General features: G+C 44.6%; 1 protein-coding gene across 2 annotated transcripts in view; it reads left to right on the plus strand.

The window, feature by feature from the left end:
* The first annotated feature begins 2,282 nt into the window (after positions 1 to 2,282).
* The window catches only part of LOC144781655 (uncharacterized), a 196,511-nt gene continuing 174,264 nt past the window's right edge, over positions 2,283 to 24,529 (plus strand). The window contains exon 1 of one of the 2 annotated variants that reach the window (XM_078660620.1): positions 2,283 to 2,963. The gene's annotated coding sequence lies outside the window, so the exon portion shown is untranslated. The remainder of the gene's footprint in view (positions 2,964 to 24,529) is intronic. The other variant, XM_078660621.1, reaches the window with a different exon arrangement.

The following is a 24,529-nucleotide window of genomic DNA, read 5'->3' on the forward strand; positions in this document are numbered from 1 at the left end:
TCTGCTACAAAAATTTGTGTGGTCTGGATTATGTGGGCGATGGGCCCTCAGGGGGAGCGGCGCGAGCTGTCTCCCCCTGGGGATTTTCGCACACATGCAGCAGGCCATGCGGGGATTGGCTGAGGGAGCGTCAGGCAGGGTCACCCGCTGAGAATTCGTAGGTGCGTAGGCAGGGAGTTTAGGAGCGCGAGCGAGGCCGAGGCGGCAGGGTGTGTTTCTCATTAGATCCCACCCACCCTTTAAAAAAAAAAAAAAGAAAAAAAAAAGAAAATGTTATATGAAAGCTTATTTTTGCCACTTCAAGACATGATATTCCCTAGCAGAGGTTTAAGGGCGTAAATCGGGGGAGGATAAGTCTAGAGCGGGCTTGTCCAGTCCTTCGTGGGGGGGTATGGGGAGTTTATTGAGAACAATTGAGGGGAAGAATTTAAGAAAAAAAAGGTTGGGGAAGTTTAATTCAGTATTGCAACACAAGAAAATTATATTGATGGTTTTGGTGCGATGTTATATATTTGCAAATTTAAGATGACAAATGGTTTCGGTTTTAATTGCCAAATTGCATCGTTATAATAAAATGGTTATTTGATGGGAATTAATCTGTCTTGAATAAAGTGGCCTTTTCTGCTACAAAAATTTGTGTGGTCTGGATTATGTGGGCGATGGCATCGCTACTAATAATCCCGTTTTCGCCGGGTCAGTCCAAGAAAGTTCGAGACTCCAGGGTAATTCACTATCCCGGGCAAGTTCCGGGAATGCATCTGCATTATCATGTCTGAAGCTCTGCAGCCTGTGTGTGGCAGGGCATCGCACATAGCCTGTGCACACTGCTTCGCAGGCTTAGGGCGGTCGCAGCTGAGCTATGCCATGGGCTTCTGGCAGGCAGCTCACTGCTGTGCAACAATGTTTCTATCTCATGATGGGATTCCAGCGCCGCGCAGCTGAGTCAGACAGCCTGCTGCCTGAGTAATGCCCAATGAGACAGCCGGGCCAACTCAGGGAGTAAGTCTGGCCGCCTGTGGTGCTGCCAGGGGACGTCACCTCCTACTGGGGGAGATAAGTTGTGAGCGGGTGGCGCCAGCCGCAAATAGTGCTAGGCTAGCAGCGCTGCTGCTGCTTGCACCAGCCTGGCCCCTGTGGCCTGAAATGCCCAGTAGAGGATGGAGAAACATCAGGCCCTGAAATCGGCCATACCCAACCCTGCACTGCAGAAGGCGACCGTGGCTTGGCCCAGAGGAAGCATGCCCGGGCCTGCAGCCTGGAAACCTTGGAGTGATGGAGGTGTGCGTAGCCAAGTGGGAAGGGAGCCGCAGAGGCCCTCTCGGATGGCTGGGCCTAGCAGTAGCCGCAGAGAAGGCGGTAAGCTGTGAGGAAAGCCATGGAGAACGAAGTCATGGGGCACCAAAAAGATTGTTGCAATGGGAGCCATCTGCTGGTCCTGAGAGCGAGTAAGTAATGTCGGTCACTGTACTGTTTGAGATTGATAATTTTGTTCAGTGGGGAAGGTGTTGTTTCTCGCTCTCTCTTCGTAGTTTTATATGCGCAAACTTTGACCCGAAGGTATCAGAGCGCTTTACATAAGCACCAGCTGCGTTACACAAGGACATGGGGAGATTAAGTGATTTGCCCAGAATCACAGGATGTTAAGCGTCATTGCCAAGACTTGAACCTGGTTCCCCGGATTAGAGATCGACCGCCCTAGCCCTTAGGCTACATCCTCTCCCATTGTTGTTATCGGTCTTGACTTTATGTATATATGAACTTTAATAGCACATTGCTTATTTTATAACGCAAGTGAGAATCCAAACAGTATTAAAAAAAAGGGGTGTTAAATTATGCTAATTATGTGGGTTGTGCAGGGTGGGCAGAGATTTTGGGCAGTGGGTGTGGTAAAATGTTGTGCTGCAAAGCGGCCTCCAGTAATTACGAGAGGCTGATATTAATCCAAGTATGGCACCTATACCTTTTTATTAGTTTTTCCCGATAGAGTATCAGTGTAGGACGAATGCAGTGCAACGTTAGTCCCCAACGCTCTTGGAATGATCTACATGCACAATTTTGCCGAAATACAGGTGAGGTTTGAAAAGTTCAAGTCTTCTTTATTTCCATAGTACAATGCCCCTAAATGCGATGTAACCAGCCGCATCACCAGTACTTTCCTCTGCAGAAAGATAGAAACTGCTTTACCAGGCACACACTACAGAAACCCAAACTTCTTCATGCGCGTCGCCATTTTGGATAAGACAGGAAGTGATATAAGGTATACCGTCCAACACGGAAGTGAAGATATAATTTTCCGAAGAGCAGCGCTTTTACATGTCATGGATACGAGGTTGGAAACTAATGAGCTTGTCTGATGATACAGACACAGCATACAGCCCTCTGCAATTTTGGGTTTCTGTATTGCCCCTATGTTAACGGCGTTAACGTTGTTTTCCATATGCTCTGCCTCTGCTGACCCGGAACAAAATAGGATTATTTCCTTACTGTTTACCCTTCGTTCTTGTCACTTCCTGGAAGACCGCGGACACCCAGAGCTGTCTAATGGGTATTTCTTTAAACATTAGAAACGTGCGTTCACGGGACAAGTAAAGCTAGATCTCCCACTCCACAAAGGCTCTACTCCTTCACAGCTGGACGCGCACACACCTCCACTTTCCACGCACCACAAAAAACACCTCTGGTCACGCCCCTGAAACATCGTAAATTGACACACTAAAGCAGCGACAGGTCGGTGTTCCGTGACGCAATGTACAGGCCGGGTGGTGGTGCTCACCATTTCACAGGAGTCTCGCAGCCTTGTTTGGGCGCAGCTCACTGACAGGGAAAGCCCGAACGGAAGACGTAACGTCCAGTAGATACAACTGTGTTTCTGTAAAGCAAGAACCTGGTGTGTTTGTTGGATCACGCTGCACGAATGAGTCCTGGCGCACCTGCATCACCAGCCAGGTTAGGCCTCAGAGCGGGTGAGTTGGGCAGCAGTGCTGTCAAATGTACTTAGACAAAGTCACGTCTTAACTGGGGTTGTAGTATTGGGTCAGCTTCGAAAGCAATGATTTTATTTTCATTTCTGAGCTGTAATTTAAGTAGAGAGGGTTGGTAGGAAATACAGCGTTTAATTCGGGCTTTAGACTCTAAGAAAAGATATCCACCGTATTTTAAATGCCAGGGTAGTCACTTCCGCATTTTCTTTTTTTGCATGATAAGAAGTAGAAATATTTGTTACTGTGCAGGAGTTGTTTGCGTGCCATTAATGGCAGGACATCGTTGAGCCACACCAATGCACGGTGCCTCACTGTGCTTCAGCTGAACCTCACAGGTTTGCAAAGGCAAATCTAACATCTCCGGTTTTTTTTATTCAGGAGAGCTACTACTGAACGTGCAAGTCAAGTAATGTCTATTTAATACCACAGTCTTTAAAACATCATGTACTTAACAATTAAAAAATTATAAACCCTTACATTTCATAGATATACATATTACACACATCATAAACTCATAATAGTATAGTCACACACTCCTTTAAAAAAAAAAAAGTAATGACCATGCAATTGCAGACTCCAGGGATTTAATTTTGACAAATAGTGATGTGTTCAACATTATTGCTATGTCGCTTATGATAGACATTGGTTATTTTAATCAGATTTACTAACCCTTGAGAGAGCATACATTGAATTTTTTACAGTGCTGTGAAGTGCCCCAGGGCAAGCTCTTATGGTAAAAAAAGGACTAACCTTGTATTTTCCTATTTATTTTCTATATCGCCATTCAGCAAAATAAGACTTTAATACTCCCACATGCTTTCTTTCTATTCCTGTATAACCATGCAAGCCATGGAAGAAGTGGAAGGAATACTTAATGAACTATGTACAGTCATTTAAAGACTAAGTTATGTCATCAGAAAAAAGTTATGATAACTGAGACCAGAATGGCAAATATTTATACAGGCAAATGCCTAAAGGTGAAAGAGGCGCTGGGGAAGGCCGTGAGTTTAGAAGTTTTGTTGCGAGTATTGATGTATATTTTTCTCCAACTGTGTCTGGCAATCAACAAATATACTTTCCTCAACAGAAAGCTGGACAGAGAAGATACCATTGATGACTTTGTAACTGCTTAAAAAATATATACTTGTACATTTGGAAATCTAAACGTTGATCTCATAAGAGATCAAATTATAATGCATATCAAATAACTCCCCTGTACAGGAGGGCTTTAAATGAATGGCGAGGTTTCACCGAACGATAAAATAGATTTGCTATGAAAAGCAATGCTATCAGGTTATCACAGTAAAGTGGTAAGCCCAGGAAACTGCAGGTGAATAAATAAAGACAAACGGTCTGGGCCCCACCCAGCTCTGCCGTGATGCCGCCTTTGGGAGTCGGAGTTCCACAGGGTTCTGTGTTGAGCCCGACGCTTTTTAACATCTTTATGACCCCTCTCGCGGCACTGGCGGAGTCTTATGGGGCTCAGATCGTGTCCTATGCTGACGATACTCAGATCCTTTTTACGTGCAGGAAAGGAGAAGAGTTTGATGGAGAGAGTATCCGTGAGTGCCTTGGGGCTGTTTTCGAATGGTTCCAGCTGAACAGCCTCAAATGCAACTCAGATAAATCTGAGGTACTCTTCTTCGGCTGCCCTCACGATCCAGACTGGCAGGATTGGTGGCCGGTTAACATGTTTCCTCCAGCACATTCGTCCCAGCTGGCTAAGAATCTGGGAATTAAGATGGACAATGGCCTGGCATTAAGGTCTCAGATTCTTGGTCTCTCGGGAACTTGTTTTGGCCTGCTTAGGATGCTGCGTAAGTTTTTCCCTTTACTTTCAGTAGATCACAGGAAGTTAACGGTGCAGGCCTTAATTGGCTCAAGATTGGACTATTCCAACGTCCTGTATCTTGGCCTACCGGACTACCTTTTGCAACGACTCCAGGTGGTCCAGAACTCGGCTGCGCGGGCCATTTTTGGCCTTTATAGGCGCGCCAGAGTTTCGGGACTCCTGCAGTCGCTCCACTGGTTGCCTGTCCGAAAACGGATTGTGTTCAAGGCTTTGACCCTGGCCCACAAGGCTCTCCATGCTTCGGGGGCAAAATATCTCCAGAAGAGGTTGGTCTTTTACCATCGGACCCGGTCTTTGAGGTCTGAATCTCTGTTTCTGGCGGTGGTCCCTCGAGTAAAAAAGGCTCGCATAGGGGGCCGCTCTTTTGGGCTGTTGGCATCACAGATGTGGAACACGCTCCCTTTGTCACTTCGCAGCTCCTCTAGTCTACTGATTTTTAGGAAGGGCCTTAAAACCTGGCACTTTGCCCAGTAGTCTGCTCTTGTTCTTGTCTCTCCTTGCTTCAATGTGTTGTGTTACTCTGTGATGGTTGTATTAAAAGCGCCAGGACACTCCATGGAGTAGCCGTGCGCTATAAAAGACAAAAGTTAACATAACATAACATAACATAACAAGTAACTGCAGAAGAGAACAAGCATTGGCATAGCCAACAGGTCTCGCATTTGGGACCTCATAAGTGTGTAGCCATGCAACAGTTGGTGTGGTTGCACCAAGGATATTCTGCTGCATAACTAAATATTTTAGGGTCCAAAAGGCGAGACATATTGGCTATGCCAATGCTTGTTTGTTTTTTGTTGCTGTTTTGTTTAAGTTGCCAGATCTACAATAGCTGGACATGGTTTTTGTTAACAGTTCTTTGCATCAAATGAACTTTTTTTCATTGCTCTGAATGTTGTTTCCATTCTGGTTGTAGGAAGCAGTAATTCCCGGGGGTGTGGGGTTGCCCATGCGCCAAACTTTGCAAAGGAGACAAAGCTTGGTGCAGGCGCAATTTACAAGTGTGGAGTGAGTGAGCGAGCCTCAGGCAGCATGACTCACTCACACAGGAGTTCATGCATTGCACTGCATACTCAGCATGGTTTATGGAAACTCGAACCACTCCCTCCCAGGCATTGAACATATATTTACTAAGAAACTCTGAGAAGAGCCTGCCTGCTGCACTGACGGCTGGTGGTGTGTGTGCCCGGTGAAAGCGTTCACTGACGGCTGGTGGTGTGTGTGCCAGGTGAAAGCGTTCACTGACAGCTGGTGGTGTGTGTGCCCGGTGAAAGCGTGTACTGATGGCTGGGGGTGTGTGTGCCCGGTGAAAGCGTGCACTGATGCGTGGGGGGGTGTGTGCCCGGTGAAAGCGTGCACCGACGGCTGGTAGAGTGTGTGCCTGGTGGAAGCGTGCACTGACGGCTGATGGTGTGTGTGCCTGGTGGAAGCGTGCACCGACGGCTGGTGGTGTGTATGCCTGGTGGAAAAGCGTGCACTGACGGCTGGTGGTGTGTGTGCCTGGTGAAAAAGTGTGCACTGACGGCTGGTGGTGTGTGTGCATGGTAGAAAAGTGTGCACTGAAGGCTGGTGGTGTGTGTGCATGGTGGAAGCGTGCACTGACGGCTGGTGGTGTGTGTGCATGGTGGAAGCATGCACTGACGGCTGGTAGTGTGTATGCCTGGTGGAAGCGTGCGCTGACGGCTGGTGGTGTGTGCCTGGTGAAAGCGTGCACTGACGGATGGTGGTGTGTGTCCCTGGTGGGAGCGTGCACTGATGGCTGGTGGTGTGTGCGCCTGGTGGAAAAGCGTGCACTGACGGCTGGTGGTGTGTGTGCCTGGTGGAAAAGCGTTCACTGACGGCTGGTGGTGTGTGTGCCTGGTGGAAAAGCGTGCACTGACGGCTGGTGGTGTGTGTGCCTGGTGGAAGCGTGCACTGACGGCTGGTGGTGTGTGTGCCTGGTGGAAGCGTGCACGGACGGCTGGTGGTGTGTGTGCCTGGTGGAAGCGTGCACTGACGGCTGGTGGTGTGAGTGCCTGGTGGAAGCGTGCACTGACGGCTGGTGGTGTGTGTGCCTGGTGAAAGCGTGCACTGACCACTGAAGGTGTGTGTGCCAGGTGGAAGCAGGAGCATTCACAGCAATACAAGACACAAATGAAACTAACGAAGAGGGAGGGGGGAGCATTCACAGCATAGAAGACCCAAATGAAACTGAGGAAGAGGGAGTGGGAGAAGGGAGGGAGATTGTGAGCAGAGGAGCATGATTACAGCAATAAAAACACAGATGGCAGCTGTGCATGTGAACGCAAGTTGCAGGCCAGCAAAAGCCTCTGGTGGCACTTTTAAAAGCCACTTACTAAATGTCTCGAAGAGACAGCATGCGCTGTCTCAAGCAAGACCTAAAAAAAATAGGATCATGAGAATAAAAAGAATAATTGGAAAAATAAATTAAAGTCAGATGATATTAAATGCTGTTGGTGTGTCTGGGACAGAGATTTAACCTAGGGCAGTTAACTTCCAACAGTATGCTTCTATCTACCTTAACAGAGGCCCTGGTAAAGTTGATAAAAGCTACGTAGAATGACTGTTTTTTCTTTAGCACGCACTTCTCATAAATTAATTGTGAAATTGCTAGCCCGTCTAGAGTGGCATGATTATGCCTAAATCCTATCTGTTCCATTGGAAGTCATTTCCCCTTGTCTACCGACTCTTGCAGATGTTCTAGAAGGATGGTATAGTACATCTTACTTATTACATCCAATAATGCTATCTGCTTCTACTTCTTGGTTTGCATTTAAACCCTTTCTTATGAATTGGAATTAATATGCTGCCTTTCCACAAACCCAGAACAGTGGCATGTATGAAGCATTATGCAAATAACGGTGTTAACATTGTGCTTCACATTGGACCCTAAACTGTAGTATCTCTAGCCTTCTCACCCATCCTTATTAAAGACTAGAAATTAATATTAAATAGAAAAGCTTGATTCTGTGGCATCAATCTTGAATCCGTTCGAAACCTATCGTTCTTATAAGATTAATAAGCAATCCATTGTTTTTTCAGATATTGGAACTGAGGTGTTTTGAATGTTGGCATTAGTTATATTAGCTATAACCTTCCACTATGCTTTGCTATTTCTAAGCCATATTGCCTTGGAAAATGAGTACCAGAGTTAAAGAGCCTCCTGCTTTTGTACTTCTAATCTGAGCCTTTTTCGCAATCTGAGAGTTTTTAATTCTTGTTTTATAATTGGCTTCTAGTGAGTTTATTTAGTTACAATTTCAGTGTTTCCCACACATCTTTGCAACTGTTGAATTCGTTCTTTGGGTTGTGCATAGCGATTTGTAAATAATAATCATAAGAATAGGGTATTTTCAAAGTGGTTGTTACCAAATTATGATTATTTAAAATGAGGTTTAACTATATTCATTTCATGATGCCATGTAGACCAGCACAGAACTTCCACTTAATGTAAGACGAATTGTAAAAGTAGGTGTATCCCCCTTTAACCTCCAAATCAATATTATTAACAAAATGAGGGTCATAATTGCAGTTCTTCCTTTATTGTCTCTGTTCTTATTACTAATCAAAGATTCAAGGATATTACAAGCCAGCCTCTGATCAGGATCTTTGCAATCATTGAAAATATTGCGAATAGTAGTTTGTTTTCATTAAACTCTTCGTCCACCAAGATATTATCTAAGTTCTATACAACACACATTTCTAAATTTTCTTCCCCTATTTTATGTTACAGTATCCCATTTTCTTCTTGGAGGCATACAAACATTGCATAGAGTTAGGTTATTAGGATTTCCGTCAATTCAGAGACCAAAAAACCATAGTAAACAATTCAAGAATGTCTACACTACTCTGAAACTCGAGTTATAAACAGTGCTGAAACAGACAGTCGGGCCTCTTCTGTGTCAGCATTTATTTGAGAAATCTGCTGGTTCATGTAGTAATTAGAGCATTCCTATTAGCCTATTGCCCAGGTTTCTTGTAGCCATATGATGGCAAAAACATAGTGAACTCCATAAAAACCTTTTTATTTATATTTTTGAGGCCTTCACAATTTCAGCTATAAATTCCTTAGCAGATGAAGAAGTTGCATTTTAAAATAGCTGAGAGGCAGCCCCAAAAAGATTTTTCTTTGTTATAGTTTAATTATTTTCTACTTGGAAGGGAGATACAGTTCGATTAGCTTGACTTGTTAGATACATTTTCAGCAGATGCAGGTGCTGTATAGACATGTCAAGGATGGTACAGGATGAAAATAATTAATGGTCATACACACTTTTAGGTCATTTTTAGAGTCTGGGATGAAATACATAGATCTTTTTCTATGTCAATTCCTATTTGATAAAAAAACTCCACATTAGATACCTTTTCAAAGGTGCTACCTTGTTGCTTTTGTGCGGGACACCTTTGTGCTGCCATCGAAGTTGGGAACTGCTCTATCACCCCGGGAGAAGACTACAGCCGAAAGCAACAACAATTTGTACAGAGTTCCCCTGGTTAAGTCAACTTATATCTAACCTCTCTCACGTAGAGTAGTGACCAGAAAAGGTGAAGGTGCTACACCCTTTTTACGGAATTAAGGATACCTCACACAAGTCACCGGTTGGACGGCCACTGTCATCCCACCCGATGATCGTACAGTGTCATCATTGGTGTCCTGCTCCTGCGGCAGGCTGGCGATGCAATGCCTGTCGGGCAGCCCTAGGTGCTGCACTTTGTCGGAGATCTTTTATTCCTTAGCCAATGGGTGTGTGAGTGTGAGGGGCCTAAAAAAGTGCAATAGTGAGCGTGAGTGGAGTTTAAAAAAAGTCAGTAGGGTCCATTAGGCAAAGCTTTAATGTTATGGCTCACTGCTTTGTTAAAAGAAAAATAGAGGGGTATGAAGGCGTGGTAATAATGGTGCCCAAACCTCATTCAACCCTCAGTCAGAGTGTGGTCGACATGTTTCTTGCCCCTACGGCAATTCATCAGGACCAGAGTGCTCATATAATTGCTGCCGATACCTCTCTAATTAGAGGAATCGGATATACGACCTGGAGTGTGTCGTGGGATCAACCCTCCATTGAAGCCCTCCCTGGGACTAGGAGAGGAAACAAAAAGAAGTGTACATTCAATCACTTGTCTGTTTAAAATTGAACATTGTGGCACATCAAAAATTAACATGCAAGTGATGCGTTCTGAGGGGAAGCAATTGAACAGACCCCATCAGGGATAGATACTCATGTGAGAGAGGGTTAGAAATTGTAGTCAGACCGTGGAGAGACCACGTCCTGCTAGTGACAGATGTGCTCCGCCATTCGCGTGCATAGTTGTATTTACATTTCTAGCGTGTCATGCCGTGCTATATGTCATGTAAGTAACATGCAGGCGCCGCTTGGTGTGCGCGTTCACACACAGGAAACAATTCACATTAGAATTGAGATTAAAAGGAATGAGATAAAGAGGAAGGCACCGTGGTAGCACTCTATCTCATGGGACTCGGTAACTCGTCGCGCCAGGGTGGTCAACAGTTCTTACAATCAGTGATCGACCCCGCCGGGGAGAGAGTAAAGACAGGGGGACAAAGAGAGAAATCTTACCAAAGTTCCCTGGTAGAGAAGTCCACCGGCTGACTTGGTGGGGCCAGAACTAAACGTAATTCACCTGGAAAGAGTACAGAGCCACCGTTTATCAGGGGGTTACTAAACGGTGATGCTTACTGTTGGTGGTTGGTGAAGCTTGCGGCTCAATTGCCGCGGTCGTGGAGGTCGCGTCAGATCAGTGCGCCTTACCTTAATTGTTGCTGGCAATAGGCATCTAGTCACCTACCCCTCCCACGTCGGTACCGCTACAGGACAGCCGGTCAGACCGATGAGAGACTCCCGCCGCATATGAAAACGCGGAAAGCGGGCACCATGGTAGGCGTGTCCGGTGCGTGTTGCTAGGCAACGCGACGCGGGGGTGGAAAGCGAAGATTACCTAGTCATGCCGAGACGGTGAATGTGGGCGCCATCTTAGAACAGGGAAGTTATTTACTTGGTAGAGACAGATAGTTAATGGGAACCGGACTGTCAAGTCCGAGTCTATAGAGACAATTAGTTACGAGTCTGTATTATCTGGCTAGCAAAGTCCAAGGCACCGAATCATTGAGGCCGAGCTCATCGGTACGCAGACGATGAACCCATCTTTGTTCCAATCGAAACAGGGCTGGTTGGCTTATTGTGGCATGACACTCTAGGACAGTCCAGCGCATATTCTCTGTGGAGTGATTGTGTTCTTTGCAGTGATCGTATAGTCTCGTATGTGTCTTAGAGCACCGAATATTGCTGTTGTGCTCCATGATTCGTTGTTTTACAGGGCGCATTGTCATCCCAATATAGAGCATCCTACAGGGACAGATGAGAACATAGACACACCTTGAGCTATTACAGTTGGTGTGTTTTTTAATTGTCCAGATGAAGTCCCTCGGTAATTCAATAGTTTTACCCTGGATGGTTTGAGGGCACACTACACATGATCCACACCAGTAGTGTCCAGTGACCGGTGGGAGGTCCCACAAGGTTTTGACCGGGTGTGTACTGGATTTTTTAGGGCGAGTGTGAATCAAAGTGTCTTTGAGGTTCGCTGTCCTTTTGAATGCAAAACGTGGGCGTGGTAATTCCATATCTGCTGTGTTGAGGATCCCCCAGTGTAAGTTCACAGTCTTTTTAATGAAAGATGAATGCTTGGTGTAGGATGTTACACATGTGATTGTGTCATCTTGCTCTTTAGGGTGGATTTCAAGCAGTGCCTCTCTGTGATTGTTAAGTGCCCTTTTGGATGATGTCTTTAGAAGTCGTGTAGGGTAGCCCCTATCCCGGAGCTTATGTTGCAGGATACTGGCTTCTTGTTTATAGTCTTGGACCGAGCTGCAATTTCTCCGCAGGCGGAGGAATTGCCCGAAGGGCAAGTTATCCCTCAGAGGTCTCGTATGGTGGCTCTTATAGAGGAGCAAGCTGTTTCTATCAGTCTCCTTTTTGAAGAGGGTAGTACTGATCGTTGCCGGATCCAATCGGATGGTCAGATCTAAGAAGGGTATCGATGTCTCGGCAATTGTGCCTGTAAACTTTAGGAAAGGGTCCTGCTGGTTGATCCAAATGCAAAAGGCCTCGCAACTGGGTCGATCACCCTTCCAGAAAATCAAAATGTCATCGATATATCGACGCCAGAGGGTGAGATTCTCTCGAAAGGGGTTGTTTTCTGGAGGGTAGATGTAATTCTTTTCAAACGAGGCCATATAGATGCATGCCAGGCTCGGTGCGAAGGTCGAACCCATCGAGGTTCCGCGGACCTGGTGGTACAGTTGGGCTTCGTATCTGAAAAAATTCTCCGTCAGGGCTATATGTGCTAGCTCCATGATAAAGGCTATTGGAGTGGGGGACATCCATTCTTCTTGTCGCATCAGTGAGTCGACTGCTTCTAGCGTTGCTTGTTGTGGAATGTTAGTATACAACGCCTCTACGTCTAGAGTTAGGAGTAGGTCGATGTCTTCTCTCCCGTCGATATCGTTGATAAGACGGAGGACGTCTCTGGTGTCTTGTAGATAGGATGGAATCTGTTTAACCAAAGGCTGGAAGAAGGCGTCACAAAATTGGGACAACGGCTCCAGCACCGATCCAATGCCGGAGACAATTGGTCTCCCAGGGACTGGGGTCGTCCCCTTGTGTATTTTGGGGAGCGTGTAAAAGTAAGGTGTTACAGGGTCCAGTGTCACCAAAAATTCAGCTTCCTTCTTACTTATCCACTCGTTCGTCTCAGCTTCGATGACAAGGGCCATGATGGTTGTCGTTAGCCGTTTAGTAGGGTCCTCCATGAGTGGTCTGTAATGTGTACTATTCGACAATTGTCGTCTGCATTCAAGGTCGTAGTCCTCATAGTTTTGTATCACCGTGGCTCCCCCTTTATCTGCCTGCTTGATGACAATGGATTCATCCCTCCCCAAAGCAATGGAAGCTTGTCTTTCTGCAGTAGTTAAATTGTGGAAGGGTTTGATAATCGGTGTGTTGCGTAGGCTAGTTAGAACCGCACGCTCGAAGGTTAAGACTTCTGGAGGCACCATCCCATCAGTAGGGGTGAAGGTGGATGGTTTCTTCAAACCTGTGTCTAGACTGGGAACTTCAGGTTGGTCTTTGAAGAATGCCCGAAGGCGTATTTTCCTGAAGAATTGTTTCAGCTCAATCATTTCTAGGAAGTTATCAGGGGTAGGAGTGGGGACAAACCCCAGACCCTTCTCCAAGACACTATTTTCTGTTGGTGAAAGGATTCGGTTGGATAAATTGACGATCAAACTCGTCTCCCCCTGGCTGCAATGCTCCTGGTTTCCATTGCTGTCGGTACTGACGGTTGTTCCTGCCATTGTACTCCTTTCTGCCCGCCTCGCTTTCGCCCTCTTCCTCTGCCCCAACCTCTGCCTTGAAAAGGTGGCGGGTTAAGGGGGTAGAATTGCGGGGGGCCTTGTGGATAGAAAGGGTATTGCCATGGTGGTGTCATATGTGGTGGACCGTGGAATACTGGGCCTTGATGGAAACCTTGTTGCCATGTGCGTGGTGGGCGGGGATTCCTAGAGGGATTGCCACCACTGGAGTCACTGCTTGATGATCCCCGTCTGTTGTCACTGGCTGAGTTCTCATCAGACGAATAGTTGTTCTTTTTCCCTTTGTAATCATCTTTCAAATAAGGATATACCTTTTCTTTCGCAAATTTGGCAATATCCTTCTCAAGTTTTGTTGTTTTCTGTTTTAGTAAAAACTCATGATGATCAGCCATCTCTTGGTTGATCTCAGAAAGCTTGGTGGTAAAAGCTGTCTTGTTATTTTTTGATATTGCGTTCTTCATGGTTGCCTCTAAGGCTGAAATTCTTTCTAGCAATGCGTCAGCAAGGCGCTTCGCTGTTTGTGTGATCAAAAAGAGTAGATCCTTGGTGCACTTCCAGGAAACCTGGCACCAGTCCACTTTGAAGCGTTTGTCATCCAGAAAGAGTCTTGGGATTATATTGACAATTAAGCCCTGAGGTGCTATGTTACTCCTCAAGTATTCGGTCATCATGATCCCATGGAGCGTAATTCTTATGAGTTCTTTCTTCAACTCTGTTAGAGTTGTCCATTCATCGGAAGATGCCCCAGATGTAGAGGCCGAAAGGTTGGTCAATATTGATGGCGCTGATCTTAGTGCCTCGGCTATGGTGTCCTCATCGAAGCTTAAGCCCGGTACATCCTCCATCTTGGCAACCGGGTTCGCTCTCGGAACAAGGATGCGGAGCCCCGGACCGTGCCAGCCAGAGTAGAGTGTAAGAAAGGTGCCTTAGTTGAGCAGTCAATACTGACTCGGGTTGGACCAAAAAGGTGAAAAATTCTTCACTAATGGTAACCTAAAAGAAGGGGTTCCCGTGCAAAAAATGCACGTGAGGAATTATATCAAATAGGGGGGAACAAGAACGGACAATTTTTCACGGGGTCCAGTGTACATGTCCTACAATAGAAAGCAACAACAATTTGTACAGAGTTCCCCTGGTTAAGTCAACTTATATCTAACCTCTCTCACGTAGAGTAGTGACCAGAAAAGGTGAAGGTGCTACACCCTTTTTACGGAATTAAGGATACCTCACACAAGTCACCGGTTGGACGGCCACTGTCATCCCACCCGATGATCGTACAGTGTCATCATTGGTGTCCTGCTCCTGCGGCAGGCTGGCGATGCAATGCCTGTCGGGCAGCCCTACAGCCCCCAGGGTGCATCACTAACACAGAAGCTGCTGCGAGTGAGGGGGAGCCGTGGTGACCGCGCTTAAAGCGCTACCTCTCCCCCGCGGCGAAGGGAAACTTTTCAAAGCTGCTACCTTGTTGCTTTTGTTGCCGGGAGACTCTCTGTTGCTTCTTTCGTCACCCTGCTGGTGGGCGGCTGTGTGGTACGCCTTTGTGCTGCCATCGAAGGTGGAAACTGCTCTATCACCCCGGGAGAAGACTACAGCCCCCAGGGTGCATCACTATGACCGCAGCTGCGGCAAGTGAGGGGGAGGCATGGTGACCACGCATAAAGCGCTGCCTCTCCACACGCGACGTGGGACGATGCCTGGACGAAGCCCGGACCAAGGGCGGCCCCGTCTGACCCCGTCAGAGCCCGGAGAAGGCTGGGCCATTGTATTGACACTTGGACTTGCGACTGGTTTACCCAGCAGCTGACTTATTCACTAGAACTATTTATCAAACGGACTGGGTGAGACTTATAAAGCTAAGCTATTAATTACACGTTCGTGTATTGAGGGGGTTTAGTATGAATAAGAGCAAATCGCTAACAGGGCAGGGGTTAGTCGGGACATTAGATGCCTTTCTCTCTAGGGCAGAAACAGTTTTCATACATGAACTCGCTCTAACTGAGCGTAGGCTGTCCCTAGAGTCTATAGCAGGACTACCACAGCACCACAATAATACGTTAGAGCAACCAATTTCAGTATCTGGAGAAGCAGCCGAAATTGACCTGCTGACCTCAGTAGAGGAAGTATCACCAGTTTTAGCAGCCCAAGCACCGACAAAAGACTCACAGGAAATACTAAATCTATCTACAAAGCCAAATGTCCTGACGAGGGCCAAAAAGTAAAGATTAGCCAAGGGAAAGGGACAGCCCCCCATTGGAAAAAATAAGTGGACAGGGAACAACAACTACCCACAAACCGCCGCCCCCCACACCCCCCCAGACATAAAGGCCAAGGGTTGGTGCTGGAGAATGGGCCGGATGGATCCTCAATGACAGGAGTGCCCCCTGCCCCAGCCTTAAAATTTAGAAGGGGGGGGGTTGTATTTCAAAGTATGAGTCAATTGGAATTCTGGGCAAAAATGGATGGCACAATAACAGCCATAATTAGACCTATGATAACCATGTTGTCCTCTATTGAGGAAAGGTTGCTTAGTCTGAAAGGGGCAGTCAAACGCTCGTTAGCACAGTCGCAGTCTGTAGTGCAGAAAAGGGGTGAGCTTGAGGAGGTGGGTGCGGAGGTACTAGAGGCGGGCCCACAGAAATTAATTCCCAGAGAATCCCTACTCCGAGAGTGCCACAGAATTCGCATGCACTGGACACTCTGCTTACAACTAATTTGGAGATGAGAGCTGGGGTCCAGTCAGATATTACTGCAGCTCTCCAACAAAGACGCCAGGTCTCCTTATCTCCTGGTCAGCCTGAGAGCAGAAGGGAGGTGGGTATTGTAGATGTGCATGCACAGCTTAAGCAGACGAACTGGGCTGAAAATTCTGATAAGTCAAACACTGTGAGACAGAATGCTAATTATCTGGCGAAACAAAACATGCAGGGAAATTTCAGACCTGAGCCAAGGCAGTTGCATCTCCCCCGCAAGCTACCCCTTACACCATTTTTCTCACTAACGTACCTAGACTTCCTCGTGGAGAACTTGACCATTGATTTCCTTTAGGTCCCCAGATTTGGTGAGGAGCATACTAGACAGGACAGGTCACTACCAGTCAGGAAGGGCGGGATAAGCGTGGTTCCCCTAGGCTTTTTCTAATACCCTGCAATGACCCCCAGTTTGTATCAATGATAGAGAATATCAGAGGTGGTCGTCAACAGATATTTTGAATCCCAACATCTAACTTCTTTGAGCCCCTCTTTGGTATGGATGGGGTTGATTGACTGGAGCCATCTGCTGATATAGTTGGAGATTGGGGCGAACAAAGTAAATCTAGCCATCTGGACACATCCACACAGGTTGAGTTACATCCGCGAGTGGACTCAGCGGGGGGGGGTCATACCTCCCGAAAGAACAGAGGAAAAAATAGATGTGAGATACCATCATAGGAATTTAGCCCCTTACCAGAACAGAATGATGATAATAACAGTATATTGGTGCCATCTAGTTCAGATGTTATTATTGAAGTGGGGTCGACTTCCATTAATTCGTTGTCCAACCAGATGGCAACTACTACCTCTGTTGTTATGTGAAATATATCAGGCTTACGCTCAAAGATACAGAATCCCGTTTGGGTTGGTTTCAAAGAGAATATAGATATCCTTTGTCTGCAGGAGACTTGGGCAATAGAACCCATCCATATAAATGGTTTAAGGACATATCACACTCAGGCAGTGAAGGCTCTGGGAGGAAGGCCAAAAGGTGGCATCTGTACTTATGTTTCTAACAAAATACCCCTAAGCAATATCTACTTCCATGAGGGGGATTGTTATTATCATTTGGTAGAATTAGTATTTAATGCAGCTAATCGCCTCATATTGATTAACCTATATAATAATGCTCCCCAAGATGTCTGAGGAGTAGTGGTAAAGAATATCATGGAGGTCACCAAAGGTCTATGCACTGTGGAAGGTAAAGATACTATGTTTTTGTTGATGGGATATTTTAATTGTAATTTATGTAACTATACTGATGACCGAATGTGTGGTTTATCCATTGGTCAGGATTATTGTACCCATTTTACACACTCCAATGCGGGGGATTTATTTAATGTACTCATCTTCTGGATGGATCTCGCCTATGCCAATGAATTGCTGGCTATGCTGCACTGCAGGCCCCCTACTTTAAATGGGAGAGCGTTCGCAACAATAATTGATTTCATATTGACCTCACGCCCCCATGCGCACTTGGTCGCTGCCTTTGAAATGGGTGATATTGCTATAAGCGATCACTTTCCCCTTTCCATAAACCTTAAGTTACCCCTTCATAGATCCAAAAAGTCCACAAAACCTATTCCATTGCTGGGGAATGTAGCATCGAAAAAAACGAATGGTTATACACTAAAATGGGATAAGGGGGATGTGGATCTGCTGACCAAAAATGTGATAGTGAATTGCCGGTCCGCTCTGGATATTTGCCTGTGTGAGGCTGCCTCCGTTGTTGCAATTGTTCATTTCTTCAATGATATTACGAGGGAGGTAAAAAACTTGCTAACAAAGGAACAGATCAACATCTCCCGGGTGGTTTAATGTAAAATGTACCAGGGCCTATGCTAGATTAAAGAAGGAATTAAATACACAGCCGAGATCACCGTCTAAAATTAATTAAGATCAGATTATAGAGGGGCAATAAAAGAAAGAAAGCAAACACTGAAAAATGAAGCCTGGGATTCCCTACACAATTCGGCCCAGCAGAAGGACTCTGCTGCATTCTGGAAGGTCTTGAGGACCCCCTTGTTATCTTCTAGCAGTGGCCCTTCTGTCAAAATAGCAATTGCAGAAGAAAAAGTGATTAGCCACTTCTCAATGGTGTACAATGAGCAGGGAAATACAGGGCGGCAACTTGATGATGGTGCACTAAGTAGTGGCACCAGGATTGATCTGGAAATCACCTTGGAAGAGGTGAGTAGGGCCATGGCCAGTAGCCTGGATGGCAAAGCCCCAGGACCCGATGGGGTCCCTGTCCATATGTTTAAATGTAATGTTCCTCTCTGGGGCCCCATCTTAACTCGGGTTATTAATGCCATCATTAAGTCTGATCTCCCATCAACGTGGGTGCAGTCAATAATAATCCCAATATACAAAAAAGCCGATCGCCAAGACCCAGGATGTTACAGACCGATCTCCCTCCTGGACTCTGTGGTCAAAGCGGTAGGGAGGGTCATCCTGGAACACCTTCAAGACTGGGCAGAGGATAGTCCGATAATGTCGGACCTGCAGTATGGTTTCCGTGCTAGTTTAGGCACAATAGAACAAAGTCTGAATTTGTCAATTTTGGATGGCAAGTATACCAGAGCAAAAAAAGGAAGTCTTTATTTAGCCTTTGTAGATCTTACAGAGGCATTTGATTCAGTTAGACATCACAGGCTGTGGGAGGTCCTTCAGACGGTCGGGGCTGATCTACAAATTATTACGTTTTTAAGAAGTTTGTACAGTGGAGCTACTGCAAGTGTTCAGTATGGGCTAAAGGGAGAATGCACGCAAGCTTTCCCAATTAAGAGAGGGGTCAGACAAGGTTGTGTTCTGGCCCCTTTCCTTTTTAATCTTTATATCAACAGATTAGAAGCATTACTCCAGCAGGGCAATGATTTCCCGCAAGTAAATGGCCGGCCATTTCCGCACTCCTTTATGCGGACGATTCTGTGTTATTGGCACGTACACTAAATGGCCTCCAGAGCGTTCTGGACAGCTTCAGTGCATTCATGAATGACCTAGGTCTTAAAAGTAACATTGCTAAAAGATATGTCATGAGATGTAGGCAAGGCACCAAGAAGACCCGAGAAATGTTTTTAGATGGGAAGAAGTTATTAACAGCAAAAAACATTTCCTATCTAGGTATACTTTTTAATCAACATGATTCTTGGGTTGCCAACCTAACTGCTAAAAACCTGGCATTTTGTAGATCCACCGCAGCTCTAGTAACATTTGCTAAAAAATTAGGTAGGAAACCACCCTCAGAACTCCTACAAATATATAAGACAAAATACATTAGTATGGCAACTTATGGGGCTGGGGTGTGGGGTTTTGCAGATGCCACCCCGATTCAAATAATTGAAAATGTGTTTAAAAGGTATATTTTATCTGTACCCCCTAAGACCTCCTCATTTATTTGTCATGAAGAGCTGGGTCTACACTATATATCTGATCTAGTAAACGTAGAGCCAATACTCTTATGGCACAGAGTTTGGTGTAAAGACCAAACAAAACTAAATAGGGGGATTTTAAAAGATGTACTGAGGTTAGAGGGGGCTCTGCAGATACCCTGGATTAAATACGTCCGCGATTTCATGAATGACCTGGGACATCCAGAGTACTTTTTAAACCCAATATCTATGCTGGAGATTCCCAGAAAGACCTTAAAAAAAATCACGGAGGCAACATCAGCTGACACGTACAACCTTGGGGATGGAGCCCTACCTATCATTCTTACCTGGAATATTTGATAGATTTCTTTTAATTAGGTTTAGACTGGGAAATATCCATAGATTAACATCTTTTCTGAAAATGAACGACTGGTCACGCAATCTAATACCATGCCCTTGCGATAGATCTCAGACCAGTCGACCATGCATGTAGTTTTATTCTGCAAATTTTATATGGAGCCAAGGGAAGTTTGGATTATACAATTTTTAAAGGATTTAGGGCTTAGGCAGTGCCGCCAGGCCATGCTCTCACTCCAGTTTCTGGAAAATGAGCACGTAGCGTGGAGAATAACAATGTTTTTAAAAAAGGTGCTACAAATCAGGAAATCTAATATTATTAATTGGTAAATTTTGCACTATGTTTTTAACTGAGTACTATATGTGTCAATTTCTTTGTAAATAGTATGAATTTAACTGTATTTTAACATAATTATGTCCTTTTATGACTGTATTGAAAAACAGCCGAATAAGGCTTTCCTTGACTTGACTATTATTAGCTCTATGGTTGCTTTAATTTGCACCTTCCCTGTGGAAATGTGCTCTTTTGTAGTCTAATAATACTATGCTTGCGATATCACTACTAATTATCACTCTCAACTGAGGAATAGCAAAGAAAATATTTAGAAGATGAAGCTAATTTGAATAATTTTCAGATTCAGGAAACAAAATCTCTAAATTCTAACAGAAATGAGTCATGAGATTACAAATTAACATCTAGGTTAGATTAACATAATTGTGCTTGAACCGCTACTGTTCGCACAGCTCTTCTAGTCTGTTCTGTACACAGTTTTGGTATTAATGCCAGCATTTCTGATTGGAATATGTCGAAAAGTTGGCACTATTAGATTTAAAAATGAATATTTTATGGGATCTAGAGGAAGAGTAAAGTCTGAATTCTACATCGCTTACATGTCATTTTTCACAATTGCAGGAGACTGACGATTTTTTTCTTGTTTAGAGGTAAATCTTCTGAACAGGAGGAAAATCATCATGAGGAGAGGGAGGGTAGAGAAATGCTGAAATTGTGAGAGGCTTTTGGTCTTTTATTATTTAGTTGCCTGTCTTCTTGCGTATAGTTAACAGAGACTCCGATTTATGGCTTGTTTCAGTAAATATTGGCTGAACCCCAGTCTTAGAGTTATTTACAGAGAGAATCTCATAGTGGAATTATTTTTTTCCCTCTATAGGGTATCTGTTTTCCTCAAAGAGATGTTTGAGTGAGGATATTTGATCACTCTGCTTGATGGGGTACTCTATTTTGAAGCTTCATTTTTCATAAGCTTTTTTTGTACGTTCAGCTTCATTTTGTCTACTATAGTATGCAAACCCAGGTGGACTGGAGGTGTCCATACATACTTGAATAGATAAATCAGTTGATTGAGGAGGGAGGCAAGATGGCTGTCATTTAGTCTTAAGATTATGTTCATCAGACACGCTAATATTTCTGTTACAATACTCAAGGTATGGTCTGAACTTGCAGGGGATTTCTCTAATAAAGATAGGATTGATGAAATCACTTAATTAAACAGAGATTCTGATATAATTACGGTGTCCCCAGTCAAGTTGAATGAATATGAAAATGATATAATATATAGAGAAAGCTTAAAACTCGGAGTACCTTTCTGTGGCTACTTCTCAGTTTTTTTTTCCGTTCACCTACACATTTTTACCAGGACGTACTAATCACCATTTCAGACCTCCTGTTTGTGTTAGCATTAGCAGTAAAGTCCCTCGGCAGATAAGGGCGTGTTTATTCATAATAGAACAGACTCCGAGCGCCTACCTTTCGAGAAGACTTCGTGATATCATCCATTGTTGAAGAAGTGTACGGAGCTCAACTGGATTTCAATGTAAGGGTATTAGAATCAGCTGTTAAATTTAAAAAATCGTGTATATTATTCTTGTTTTGTATTAGTTCAATTCATGCATTGACCACTCTGACGTTTTACAGCTGGTATGACTGCTGGACTTTAAAATGAAGAAATAATTGGTTTCTTTGACAAAGCACTCCTTCTCCCTTTCTGTACTGTGGAGTCTTTGGTTTTTCAGGGAATGCTAGCTTTGCTTCTCTCTTTGTGCATGATAGTTACTCCTCAATACAGTGAGACTGAATTGGTTATGGTAACAAGCCAATGAGAATGGCTGTAGGTCTGATCGGTTTCATATGACCTTTTCAGATAAGGACAGTACGTCTGGCATATTTATTATGAATTACATTTGGTAACATCAATCCATTTAGGGGTGGTTTGTTATTACTGTATCTGAAAACCTGCAGAGAAGGATTTTGTTACATGGACTCTCACTGATTACTGTAAGAGGGAAACCTTTCGGTGTAAGTTGCCTCCATAACAACCCGTGGATATAGATTACTTGCCCTCTTAAGGAAGATAATCTTTTCCTAAGCTAATTGTAATTTTTGTATACCTTTGTAACTGTGACTGTGTGCTTGATGGTTACTTTGTGGGAAAGCTTATGTTCTAAACAGTAGGCCTGAGTTAGTTATGGGGACAAGCTATATGCCTAATTGGTACAGTGGCAATAGTTATGTCCGATGCTGTAGGTCAGATCTGCTTATTATCAAAAGTCATGACAAAGGCAGTATGGTAGCTTATTTATTGTGAAAAGCATTTGTTAAAGCCAGTACGCCTTTAGCACTGGTTTGTTATATCACATTTTGTTACCAACTTTAGAAGGTATTTTGTTATAGTTAATCTCACAGATGACCATAGTAAGTAAGGTGGTTGCCACCCTTTCTGACACACCATGGAGGTTTTCACTGAGATGATTCTCGTTGGGTCCTGTTAAGATGGCTGCATATTATTTTTGAAAACTGTATTTTTGGAATTTTATTACTGTTTGCATGGTGGTTGCAGGTTTAAGTGCACTTGAATAGACTGGTATGGTTTCAGCCAATGGTAAAGGGTATATGCCTTATAAGTTCATTGAAAAAAGTTATGCTAGATTCTATAGGTTTTATATTGGTTTGACAACTATAATTTTATACATATTAGTGGATTTGTTACTGTGTGCTTGGTGGCTGCCTTGTGAGAAGACTTAGTGATGGCGACAAGCCAATGTAAAAGACTATAGTTCTTATTGTTTGTTATGAAAAGTGAAAATAAAGATACTATCCCGCCATTTATTGTGAAAAGCATCTTTAAAAACCAACTGATAGGTATTTGGTTACATGAAGTCTCACTGATTACCGCTGCAGGCAAGGGTTTTGGTGTTGGTTACCCCTCTAATAAATCAAAGGTATAGAGTATTTGCACTGTGTGCATCCTTGTGCGGCCCTTTTAGGGGAGATAGTATTTTAATTTGCTACTACAATTTTGTATACTTTTGTAATTGTATGACTGTATATGTGATATTTACCTTACCTGAAAGTTTATGCCCGAGTTGGTTATGGTGACAAGCCAATGATAATGGCAGTAGGGTCTGATTGGCTCACTAGCAAAAGGATTTTATCTTTGTATTATGAAAAGTTATGAAAAAGGTAGTAGATCTTAGTTATTTACTAAACAACACATATATTAAAGCCAATGGGCCTTTAAGGATGGATTATATGTACAATGTTAAAGACTGCAGTGAGGTATTTTGTTACATGAAATCTCACAGATTTATGTATAGTACATATATACACATATGGGTGCATAGAGGGGCATAGTTAGCCCTCTTCTGCCATTGGTACGTCTGGGTGTCAATTACGCTCTGCTTTAAAGTCATGGCTGCATACGGCGATGGGGTAATGGTCCGATCTACATAAGTCATGGATTCTCCTGCCCTGTGAATGACCGCATTTTCTCATCATATGTACACATCCACCTGAAAATGAGTGCACTTCCTTGAGGCCTTGTTTCCAGGCCTTTTAGTTTTCATTTTTTCTCTTTGTATACTCTTCCCCCCCCCCCTTAATCTCTTTATTTCCCCGTTTTTCTTTCCTTTTTGTGTGTTGTAATTTTATATTAAAGCATCAGGAAAGATAGAAATCCAAAGAGTCTGTAACACTGTACAATAATGACCGTCAATGATAATGCAGGTGCTCCATTGGGAAAAGATCAATCATACAAGCATGTAACAGCTAGCTAGTGTGGGAGCATAATGCAAAAAACGAAATCCATGACTATCGCGGGGGGGGGGAGTGTTCAATATCCAACATGGATAACAGCGGAGAGGGCGTAGAGGGTGTGAAAGAGGAAGAGACATAGTGGAGGGACCACAAGAGTGCAAGGGGGGATGGAGCAGGAGTGATGGAGCAGGGGTGATGGGAACAGGAGGGGGGAGGAGAGGGAAATACAAGAGGGGTGGGGGATCCAAAGGGGAGGCAGAGCTCAGTGGCGTAGGAAGGGGGGTGCGCTGGGTGCGGGCCCCCTGAGTGTCATTATTGCTTGGTCATCCCCCCCCCCCCTGGTTCTGTCTGAATGCTGGGAAACTTTCTTACATGGTACCCCACATCCCCTTATCAGGAAGTACCTAGCTCTGCCAGTGGTGTCGGTCAGGTGGTACCCGGTGCAGAACATTTCTTGTCAACCCCGGCTTGACAAAGTGGCAAAAATATGTATTTTAAACACATACTTTTTCTATTTTGTCAAGCCGGGGGTGACAAATGTTCTTCACCGGGTACCACCTGACCTATGCCACTGGCAGACCTAGGTACTCTCTGATAAGGGAATGTGGGGTACCAAGTAAGAAAGTTTCCCAGCGTCCAGACGAAACCAGACTGATGGGGGGCCCAAGTGGGAGTTCCCTTAAGCATTGCCGAATAAGGGGAGAGAAGGTAGGGAGGGAGTAGAGAGGGGGGGCAATGAGGCATTGCAGGCACTCAACATCAACCCACCAAGATCGCCCAT

This window comes from Lissotriton helveticus, chromosome 9, assembly GCF_964261635.1.
Source record: "Lissotriton helveticus chromosome 9, aLisHel1.1, whole genome shotgun sequence".
NCBI classification, from domain to species: Eukaryota; Metazoa; Chordata; class Amphibia; order Caudata; family Salamandridae; genus Lissotriton; species Lissotriton helveticus.